Below are 11703 nucleotides of genomic sequence, written 5' to 3' on the forward strand. Positions count from 1 at the left end.
ACTACATGCAAAGCAATTAAAAATCTATCTCAGGAGTAGTGGAAATAAGAAGCCCTAAAATGCTATAACACTGCTGTCAACTCTACTAAACCTGTATCTGTAACATCTAAAAATATTATAAAACCCCCAAAAAGGTTGTTTCACAGGACTTAGGCTTTAAAGTTAGTAGATTAGTAAAAAATAAAATATATGGCTAACAAAAAACATTTATATTATCAGTAACCTCATTTACTTAAACTTCAATACCAGATTATAAATGGTCTTTGGAACATGCCTTATTTTCAAAGTCATATTTTGCCTGATCTCTGGCCAGTAAAACTCTTTTCTAGTTATGTAAGATGTTTTGTTTTGTTTTTTCTGTTTTTCAGAATAAGCCCATTCCTATTGCATATATCTTTATAATAAATTTTGTTTTGTTTCTAAAATAGTTTCACTTATTAATTTATGTGTTAAACTCATTTATTCATTGATTCACTCTGTCTTTCTTAAGGGTCACTATGTACAACATACTGTGATAGGGCTGAAGATTTTGTGAGTAAATTAGAAAAAATTATTTCTTTTTCTTATGAAGTTTAGAGTTTAGGGATGATGGCTACATGGTACATGTAAATTCAAAGAGAAGGAATATTAACAAGTTTTATTGAAGTATATAACGGGGTTATTTAGTCTACTTTGAAGACTTATGGAAGAGTATGAATGGCCAGAGGACATCATAACCTCATAAGCTTGTATGAAAATGTAAAACTATAATTGTATTATACACCTTTACTTCACATGAATCTATATTAGAATTAATCACAGTAATCAAACCCTTATAAAATTATTTTTAATGAAAGAAGCTCATTATAGTTACCAGTTACCAGAAAGGAGATTGTATAATTAATGTAATATTAAAAGCTAAAAAAAAAAAGAGATTCTTTAGAAATAAGATGTGGATAATTGCTTTTCTGGTGAATTGAGTGCCAAGAGTTTTTACTGCAATGTCACATCTGAACTGAAATTTTATTTTTTGGATAATCATGTACTTTAATAGCCTACAGGGATATAATCTGAAAGATCCCTCATTGTTCTTACTGTAAATGTAACATTTGAGAGGCAGGCATTCTAATCACTTTTCCGTGCAACTGAAAGAAAAGCCAAGGTAGATATTTTAAATATAGAGGTACTTTAAATTTCTTTTTAAATTCACTCTTCGATTTGTTTTTTAGGTAGGACTGCCACCTGCTCTACTATTATTTAAATGTTGGCAGTGATTTAAACATAGGGGAAATTTTACAACGGGGACCTAACCCTTCTTATAAATCATCCCAGGGAACACATATTTTAGCTTGTCATTTCACAGGAAGATATTATTAAAAGTGAGCTTGGTACAACACACAATTCAAAACAAATTTGTTGCTGATGCCTTCAACATGCATTACATTTTCATTAGTTGCTGACAGAGGTGGAGGTGGGAAGTAGCACTAGCTGATTCATCTGCCTGAATGAAAATTGCTTTCCCTTCAGCTAAGAGCAAGTCAGCTGTTTTTCTTCATTAATACTAGATGTGTGCATTTCCACGGGAACTCTTCTCTGTTAATGGGTATAGGAATGATAGATTCATTGGTTAGACACATTGGTGGAACTAACATAGTTATTGTGTTAACTTTTGTCCCTAAGAGGTCTTTCACCAAGTTTTAAAGATATTAACATTTTTGAAACACCACTAACACATTTTACTTTCCTGCCCCCTCCCCTCTCCATTTCTTCTCCCCACCCTCCCTTTCCTTTCTCTTTTACTTAATAAATCCCATTGGCTCCCTATAAATAGATATTATTGAGTTTATTTATATTCTTTTCCAATGATATTTTGGGGTGACTCTCAACAAAATGCATATCAAGTAATTTAATAAATTAAAGACACACTATTATGGTGAAGGCACATATATGTGAAATGAACATGGTCACTGAGTAAATCTGTAGTTTTTCCCAGTACTTTCTGGCATCCTGGCAAAAAATAGAAAGCAAATTATGTAGTTCTTATTACCAAAAAGGAATGAATACACCATCATCTCAGGAGACAGAAAATTCTTCCTGTCATAAATTCCAAAGAAATTTCTCACACAAAAAATGATGTAGAAATGATACAATGCATACAACTAATGAAATAATTAGCAGCTATAAAACAAAGCAAAACAATGATTTCATCATGATGTTCCTTTAAAAGTGAATTGGGTTTATCGCTGTTGTTTAGTCACTAAGTCCTGTCCAACTCTTTTGTGACCCTACAGATTGTAGCTCACCAGGCTCCTCTATCCATGGGATTTCCCAGGCAAGAATACCGTAATGGGTTACTAATTTCCTTTTCCCGGGGATCTTCTGACCCAGAGATCAAAACTGCATCTCTTGCATTGGCAGGTGGATTCTTTGCCACTGAACCACCAGGGAAGCCTGAAGTGGATTTATCATTTACTTAAATCCTTACCCTTTGTTTGGGTTCTAGGGCCATTATGTAAAGAGTTAATATACATGGCTTAGGTGAAAACACCCTAATTTTGGTTTCATGGGTACATAGTATTTTTAAATTTATACATACCTCGAAAGGTCAGTTGTTATCTACATAGTAAAAATGTAAATGAATTTTATTTCCCAGCATACATCTCTTACTTTAAAAAAAAGCTTAGTAAATTTCCCTAATAAAAAACAAAATATAGTTATATTTCAAGCACAATTATTCTGTGCCAGTATTATGGAAGCAGTGAGAGATTTTATTTTCTTGAGCTCCAAAATCACTGGGAACAGTGACTACAGTCACAAAATTAAATGATGCTTGTTCCTTGAAAGGAAATCTATGACAAACATGGACTGTGAAAAAAAACAGAGCTATCAAGTCCATATAGTCAAAGCTATGGTTTTTCCCAGTAGTCATATATGGATGTGAGAGTTGGACCATAAAGAAGACTGAGAGCTGAAGAATCGATACTTTCAAACTGTGGTGCTGGAGAAGAGTCTTGAGAGTCCCTTAAACTGCCAAGAGATCAAGCCAGTCAATCCTAAAGGAAATCAACCATGAATATTCACTGGAAGTATTGCTGCTAAAACTGAAGCTCTAATTCTTTGGCCACCTGATGCAAAGAGCCAACTTATTGGAAAAGACCCTGATGCTAGGCAAGACTGAAGGCAAAATAAGAAGGTGCTAGGAGAATATGAGATGATTATATAGCATCATGTACTTAATGAACAAGAATTTAAGCAAATTCTGGGAGATGGTGTAGGACAGTTGAGCCTGGCTTGCTACATACAGTCCATGGGGTCTCAAAGAGTGGGACACGACTTAGTGACTGAACAACATCAACAGGACATCTGAAATCATACTGCACTGTGACTGCCTGAAATGCTCTTGTGTTATAAAATAAAACAGGGAAAAACAAAACATACACCTGAGGAAATGACTTACATCTTTTACACTGACAGTAGATGGCAACTTTTTAAAGTAATCTTTCTTTATCCTCCTACCTTATATGAAAAGAGATACATTTATAATATGTTGTTTATAACCTGCCTCCCCTCACCCAGTTCCATACGTTAGACTCAATACAAGATTTAGAGCAGAGGGGTAGGGACAATAAAAACAATAATTGAATTTTCACTTGTAGGAATGAGTCATTTCTATCAATCACATATTTAGCACTCTACTTCAGTCTAAAAAATTAATATGATATATATGCTCCATTTTAAAAAGTATGTATGAGGGAAATTCTTATAGAATAGAAACTTAACAACAGAGAAAAGTCTTCCTTTCCTAATTAATTTTATCTTTAAGACTGTATCAGTAGGTGGTGTCCGCAGCAGTGGGTGGGGGAAGATAGTGGAGGTTGGTAAGGGTACTGAGAGTACTGCCTGGCCAAGGAGAGCCTGTCGTGCGTCCACTGCTCAAGTGTCAGGACACGGAGCAGTGCCCAGAGTACTCCTTGACCAGCCCTGAGATCAGCCGCCACTGCCACTACCATGGCTACTGTTTGGGGGAAAAGCCAATTCTGACTCCATGTTGGAAATGTTTCTCTGACTTGCTCTTCATTGATTTTGTTATTATAATCATACATACTGGCCTGCCTCAGAGAATCCTGCTTCTCTGCCTGCTGGTTAAACTAAGGTGCCTTTGTTCAGAACCCTGCTCACCTGTAGATGGCAGGAAGGAAGAAATTAACACATCCCCTGCCTGAGGCTTGCCATTCTAGGAGACATTTACAAGATTAATGGCTTTTTTACTTTGTTTCCTCGCCTCCTCCATCTCTGATCTATAACAAAACATGGCATCCAAACCCCAGACAAGATGGTTATTTTGAGACATATCTTCTCAGGTCAGCACAGGAGGTGGACTGGGTAACTCTACCAGCTGGTGGGTGAGGGGCACTTCACTCTGTGGGGGCTTGAGGCTGAAGGTGGCTGGACCAGCCAGGAGGAGCAGTTGCGGCTGGATGCCATAGAGAAGTTCGGCTTCAGCCACTGGGAGAATATGACTACTCAGGTTGGCGCTTCCTGAACTCCCCAGCAAGTGACGGCCGAGCAGCAGCAGCTGGGCTAAGTGCTGCTGAGAGATGACTACCGCACTGAGTGTGACCAGGATGTGGAGGCACTCATTCGCTGGCTTTCCATCAACTCCCACAGCAATCAAGCAGAAGCACACGCACATGGACATGCACATGCAGAAGCTCAAGGAGCTGCAGCAGCGCAAGACCATCACCCGTGACTACGACCTAGTGCCCACCTTCCTGGGCAAGGACAAGAACAAGAGAGAGGAGGTGGCCAAGCACAAAGTCACCGAGGGGTAGAAGGAGCTGCAACTGAAGCTGCGGTTACACTCCCAGTTCATGTCCTGCAAGTCATTCCGCTATCTGTTCGAGAACATGCAGAAGGAGAGAGGCTGTGCACTAAGATCTGGGGGCTGCAGTGGTAACGGAGCTACAGCATCACGAAGATGGAGGAGGCAGCCGAGTAAGAGGCAACCTGGCGCAAGAGTGAGAGGAGGAAGGAGAACAAGAACCTAGGCAGCTCCAAGCACAGCAAGAACTTTAAGGATGGCAAGCTTGCCGCTATTAAGAACCTGCCTGTCTTCAAGCTCTTGAAGACTGTGATAAGGTGCTCTGCAGCTCGCTGAACCTCAGCCCCGCATGCTATGTGACTGTGAAGCCCATCGTCATCAAGGGCCACCTCCAGGAAAGGCAGAGCATCCGCCCCCAAGAGCAACCTTCCCAGCTACTGGGAAACATTCTTAAGGATTTTAAACTTCCTCACCCAGGGAGAGTGGGTGAATATCCAGGGCTGCTTCCTGAAGCCAAGTTGCTGAGAAAGCTGGAATGATGGTATAAAGCTTATGAATCAAAAGGACCAGGGGAGGGGAAGTAGGGAAGAGAGAGAAAGCTTTTTTCCCCATTGTTGCTCTTTTTTAAACAAATTGAGGGCTTATTGTAGGATATAAATTCTTTTTATGGTCCTCTGAAGAAGCAATAGTAACAATCTTAGGTCAAGGGGGAGACAAATACATGTATATTTTATTAATAACTTAGCCCTAAAAATAGTACTTTAAGATGATTGCCTTTAAGTGTTCAGTTTGTAGAATATTATGATGAGATTGGGAAATTTCCTTTTATTTGTGTTTATTTCCACTGGTATATAACTGTTGTGCTGTCCCTGTCTGGCCACCAGCTTCACCCTCTGACCTAAGATCCACCCACTGCCCAGCAGCCACCCATGACAATGGGCACAGCCACATGGCACTTTAGGTGGGAACAGAGCAGGGCAGATGGAAGAGAGGCTGGGGAAGGGCAGGATGGGCATCCACAGCAACTTGTGAAGAGGAATCTGGTATTGAACAATTTGGCCAAACAGAGCTTCCCCGTGACCACTGGCAGTGGCAGAGTTTGAGCCTGGAGCTCTGAAATCCAACTGCTGGGGAGCTCACTGTTGGAGGCACAATGATGCTCAGCAGGCTCCCCAGGGTCTAGAGGGATGTAGGGCCCAGTGCAGACTGCCAGGTGCTGAGCCTCCCCTCCTGGGGAGGCTGCTGCTCTTAGAACTTGCTGCTCTTAGAACTTGTGTGCATCTTACTTGGAAGAACTCATTTTAGAAAGTTCACAACCGAGAGTTCGGGCATTAGCTCCCTCCAGGGTTTACACCCCACTGGCAAGTACCCCTTTCACTGAGAATGGCCATCGATCTTACCTGAGTGGTGTGTGGGGTTAGGCGCTTGGCTGGCGAGGGCTAGAGGAACCCCTGGAGGCCTTAAATCCTGGGCACCACTTCTTTGGTTAACTGTCTTGACCCATTCAGGGGTGTTTTGCCAAGCCCTATTTAGAGATGTCCAAGGTAAGGAGCAGCAGCTGCACTTTACAGGAGCAGCTGTGAAGAGATACCCCACAACCAAGGTAAGAGAAACCCAAGTAAGACGGTAGGAGCCGAGAGAGAGCATCAAAGGGCAGACAGACTGAAACCACAATCACAGACAACTAGCCAATCTGATCACATGGACCACAACCTTGTCTAACTCAATGAAACTAAGCCATGCCGTGTGGGGCCACCCAAGATGGATGGTCATGGTAGAGAGGTTTGACAGAATGTGGTGACAGAATATGGTCCATTGGAGAAGGGAATGGTAAACCACTTCAGTATTCTTGCCTTGAGAACCCTATGAACAGTATGAAAAGGCAAAAAGATATGACACTGAAAGATGAACTCCCCAGGTCAGTAGGTGCCCAATATGCTACTGGAGATCAGTGGAGAAATAACTCCAGAAAGAATGAAGGGATGGAGCTAAAGCAAAAAAAAGAAAATACCCAGTTGTGGATGTGACTGGTGATAGAAGCAAGGTCTGATGCTGTAAAGAGAAAAATTGCATAGGAATCTAGAATGTTAGGTCCATGAATCAAGGCAAATTGGAAGTGGTCAAACAAGAGATGGCAAGAGTGAACGTCAACATTCTAGGAATCAGCGAACTAAAATGGACTGGAATGGGTGAATTTAAGTCAGATGACCATTATATCTACTACTTTGGGCAGAAATCCCTTAGAATAAATGGACTAGCCATCGTAGTCAACAAAACAGTCTGAAATGCAGTACTTGGATGAAATCTCAAAGATGACAGAATGATCTCTGTTCGTTTCTAAGGTAAACCATTCAACATCAGGGCAATCCAAGTCTATGCCCCGACCAATAACGCTGAAGAAGCTGAAGTTGAACGGTTCTATGAAGACCTACAAGACCTTTCTAGAACTAACACCCTAAAGAGATGTCATTTTCATTACAAGGACTGGAATGAAAAAGTAGGAAGTCAATAAACACCTGGAGTAACAGGCAAATTTGGCCTTGGAGTACAGAACGAAGCAAGGCAAAGGCCAAAAGAGTTTCATCAAGAGAACTCAATGGTCACAGCAAACACCCTCTTCCAACAACAAAAGAGAAGACTCTACACATGGATATCATCAGATGGCTAATATCGAAATCAGACTGATTATATTCTTTGCAGCCAAAGATGGAGAAGCACTGTACAGTCAGCAAAAACAAGACTGGGAGCTGACTATGGCTCAGATCATGAACTCCTTATAGCAAAATTCAGACAAATTGAAGAAAGCAGGGAAACCCACTAGACCATTCAGGTATGATGTAAATCAAATCCCTTATGACTATACAGTGGAAGTGAGAAATAGATTTAAGGGACTAGATCTGATAGACAGAGTGCCTGATGAATTATGGACGGAGGCTTGTGACATTGTACAAGAGACAGTAATCAAGACCATCCCCAAGAAAAAGAAATGCAAAAAGGCAAAATAGCTGTCTAAGGAGGCCTTACAAATAGCTGTGAAAAGAAGGGAAGCAAAAGGAAAAGGAGAAAAGGAAAGAGATAAGCATTTGAATGCAGAGTTCCAAAGAATAGCAAGGCGAGATAAGAAAGCCTTCTTCAGGAATCAAAGCAAAGAAATAGAGGAAAACAACAGAACGGGAAAGACTAGAGACTAATTTTCTCTTCAAGAAAATTAGAGATACCATGGGAACATTTCATGCAAAGGTGGACTCAATAAAGGACAGAAATGGTATGGACCTAACAGAAGCAGAAGATATTAACAAGAGGTGGCAAGAATACCCTGAACTGTACAAAAAAGATCTTCATGATCCAGATAATCACGATGCTGTGATCACTCACCTAGAGCCAGACATCCTGGAATGTGAAGTCAAGTGGGCCTTAGAAAGCATCACTACAAACAAAGCTAGTGGAGGTGATGGAATTCCAGTTGAGCTATTTCAAATCCTGAAAGATGATGCTGTGAAAGTGCTGCACTAATATGTCAGCAAACTTGGAAAACTCAGTGGCCACAGGCTTGGAAAAAGGCCAGTTTTCATTCCAGTCCCAAAGAAAGGCAATGCCAAAGAATGCTCAAACTACCGCACAATTGCACTCATCTCACATGCTAGTAAAGTAATGCTCAAAATTCTCCAAGCCATGCTTTAGCAATAGCTGAAGCATGAACTTCCAGATGTTCAAGCTGGTTTTAGAAAAGGCAGAGGAACCAGAGATCAAACTGCCAACATCTGCTGAATCATGGAAAAAAGCAAGAGATTTCCAGAAAAACATCTATTTTTGCTTTATTGACTATGCCAAAGCCTTTGACTGTGTGGATCACAATAAACTGTGGAAAATTCTGAAAGAGATGGGAATAACAGACCACCTGACTGCCTTTTGAGAAACCTGTATGCAGGTCAAGAAGCAACAGTTGGAACTGGACATGGAACAACAGATGGTTCCAAATAGGAGAAGGAGTATGTCAAGGCTATATGTTGTCACCCTGCTTATTTAATTTACATGCATAGTACATCATGAGAAATGCTGGGTTAGAAGAAGCACAAGCTGGAATCAAGATTGCCGGGAGAAATATCAATAACCTCAGATATGCAGATGACACCACCCTTATGGCAAAAAGTGAAAGAGAACTAAAGAGCCTCGTGATGAAAGTGAAAGAGGAGAGTGAAAAAGTTGGCTTAAAGCTCAAAATTCAGAAAACTAAGATCATAGCATCCAGTCCCATCATTTCATGGCAAATAGATGGGGAAACAGTGGAAACAGCGTCAGACTTTATTTTGGGGGGCTCCAAAATCACTGCAGATGGTGATTGCAGCCATTAAATTAAGACACTTACTCTTTGAAAGGAAAGTTTTGACCAACCTAGACAGCATATTCAAAAGCAGAAACATCACTTTGTCAACAATGGTCCGTCATGTCAAGGGTAGTTTTTCCAGTAATCATGTGTGGATGTGAGAGTTGGACTCTAAGGAAAGCTGAGTGCCTAAAACTGATGCTTTTGAACTTTGGTGTTGGAGAAGACTCTTGAGAGTCCCTTGGACTGCAAGGAGATTCAACCAGTCCATTCTAATGGAGATCAGCCCTGGGTGTTCACTGGAAGGACTGATGTTGAAGCTGAGACTCCAATACTTTGGCCACCTGATGCGAAGAGCTGACTCATTTGAAAAGACCCTGATGCTGCAAAGGGCTGAGGGCAGGAGGAGAAGGGGACGACAGAGGATGAGATGACAGAGGATGGCATCACCGACTCAATGGACATGAATTTGGGTGAAGTCTGGGAGTTGGTAATGGACAGGGAGGGCTGGCGTGTTGTGGTTCATGGGGTTGCAAAGAGTCAGACACGACTGAGTGACTGAACTGAACTGATTTAGAGATGTTCTCAAGGACATGCAGGGCACCTTCCTGCTGGAACTTGAGGAGTCCTTTGTCTTCCACCTCCTGGTGGTTCTGTGTCCAAGGCCCCGCCCTAGATTGGGTGGAGTGGCCACACACCGTTCCTCCCCATGCTCATCCTGCCTCCCCTCCCATGTAGCTATCAAGACTGTTTACCTCCCAGAATATTTTGGCTTGAAGTTACATTAAAGCGAAGTTATTTGGGGGGAAAAAAAAACCCTAATCATTTCCAACTTTTTCTTTCTTTTTACATTATTCTGCCTCCTAGGGTAAACTCTCAGCATTAAATAAACACTTCAAATATATTTTGTATGACTTTAGTTGTAAACTGCTTTACATGCTGGCAGAGCAGTGCTCCGGTGACCTGACAACAAGCCCAGGACTTCTTTCTGACCATAAGTAGAGGGCACTGGTGTCCATCCTGAGCAGCCCCTCCATGCTGTCCCTTAGAAGGATAACCATGGCTGAAAAGTGTGGACACTTGTCTATGGTGAGCAGAGATGGAGATGGCACTGTGTTCTTACAGTTGGACAGTGGTTCTCACCTGGGCTTCCTGGACTAGCAGCACAAGCATCCCCTGGAATGTGCTAGAACTTCAGGGACTTGGGCCCCATCCAGTCCTCAGAAACTCTAGGAGTGGGGCCTTCCAGGTGACTGGGATGCCGGCTAAAGTTTGAGAACTACTGGCTTCAGTTACTGCTGTGCTATTGATTTTCTACATCAGATTTCCAGTATGGTGAGGTTTTAAATTTAGTCTTATTTTTATATAAAATAATTGCCAGACTTTCATTAAGTTTGAGAAGCAAAAGCACCCTGTAAATTCAGGGCCCTAGCTGAGAGCTGTCGAATGAAAAACGTTTTTTTTTTGTTTTTTTTTTTTAAATAATATATATGTAAAGCCAACTTTTGCAGAGCTTTAGGCTCTAGACCCAAACTTGCTGATTGATCTGAGTTCCTGTCCACTGACTTAGCTGATTAATTAGACAAGTTCCTTAAATGCTCTTGCCTCTAGATCTCTTATCTATAAAATATGATAGTCTGTAATTTATAGCACTGTTGGGACAGGTAAGGTAAAGCATTCAGAATAGTGCCCAGAGTAAGTGGATTAAAAACGTTAGACAGTTTACAGTGATTCATAATATCTTATACAGGAAACTATAGGTTTTCCTCTAAAGATGATGAGGGAAATAATAACAATTTCAGATCAGGAGTTGTATTTTGGAATGGTACTGCCCAGGTGATACATGGAAATAGGTGTGTTGGTGAGGGCCGAGTTGGAGTTATCTTATGGACTCAGGAATGTAGGCAAGTGGAGTGCCTGCTACTGTCATTTAGAGAATAGAGAAAAGAAAGGCTAAAGGTTGTTCGCTGTGAAAGAAGGGACCACAAAACAATAAATATCTTTCCCTAAATGCCAATAGCTCCCTAGTTGAGACACATTACCACAGGAACGCAGCTTTAAGACACAGTGGACAGTCTCTACAGCTGAAGAGGCAGCTTTTAAATTATTATTATCTTTAAGGTTATATAACGTGTGTCTTGAGAAATAGAACACTAACATGAAAATGGCTTAAATGGTATGGTGGAGAAGAATATCAGCAGGCATTTTTATATATTCATTTTCAACTAGTTACTCAAGAAGAGTGTTCTTACACAAACCTAGTGAGTCAGGAAAACAACTCTATTGAAGTTTACAGAAGTAAATTCAGTATGCCCGTAGCATGGCTTAGTATGCCACCTGGGTTTAAATATAAAACTACAACAGCCTCTCTTTAGGAAATAAAGTAGGTAAGCAAATACATTTTTTGAATTATTGGAAACAAAACAATTTTTTAGAAGTAAAAAATTTTTATTTATTGGTTTGAAGGCTAAACACATTTTTTCCCTAAAGAATATTTGTGTATTGTGAATTGTTGGTAATCACATTAATTGCAAGGCTTTTCTCTGATCCAATTAATTATTATTTTCCATTACTAACA

The 11703-nt window shown here is 40.7% G+C and overlaps 1 pseudogene; it reads left to right on the forward strand.

Moving 5' to 3' along the window:
- Positions 1-4312: 4312 nt before the first annotated feature.
- LOC138096435 (transcriptional adapter 2-beta pseudogene) lies at positions 4313-5326 on the forward strand (annotated as a pseudogene).
- Positions 5327-11703: the final 6377 nt, after the last annotated feature.

This window comes from Capricornis sumatraensis, chromosome 2, assembly GCF_032405125.1.
Source record: "Capricornis sumatraensis isolate serow.1 chromosome 2, serow.2, whole genome shotgun sequence".
Taxonomy (NCBI): domain Eukaryota; kingdom Metazoa; phylum Chordata; class Mammalia; order Artiodactyla; family Bovidae; genus Capricornis; species Capricornis sumatraensis.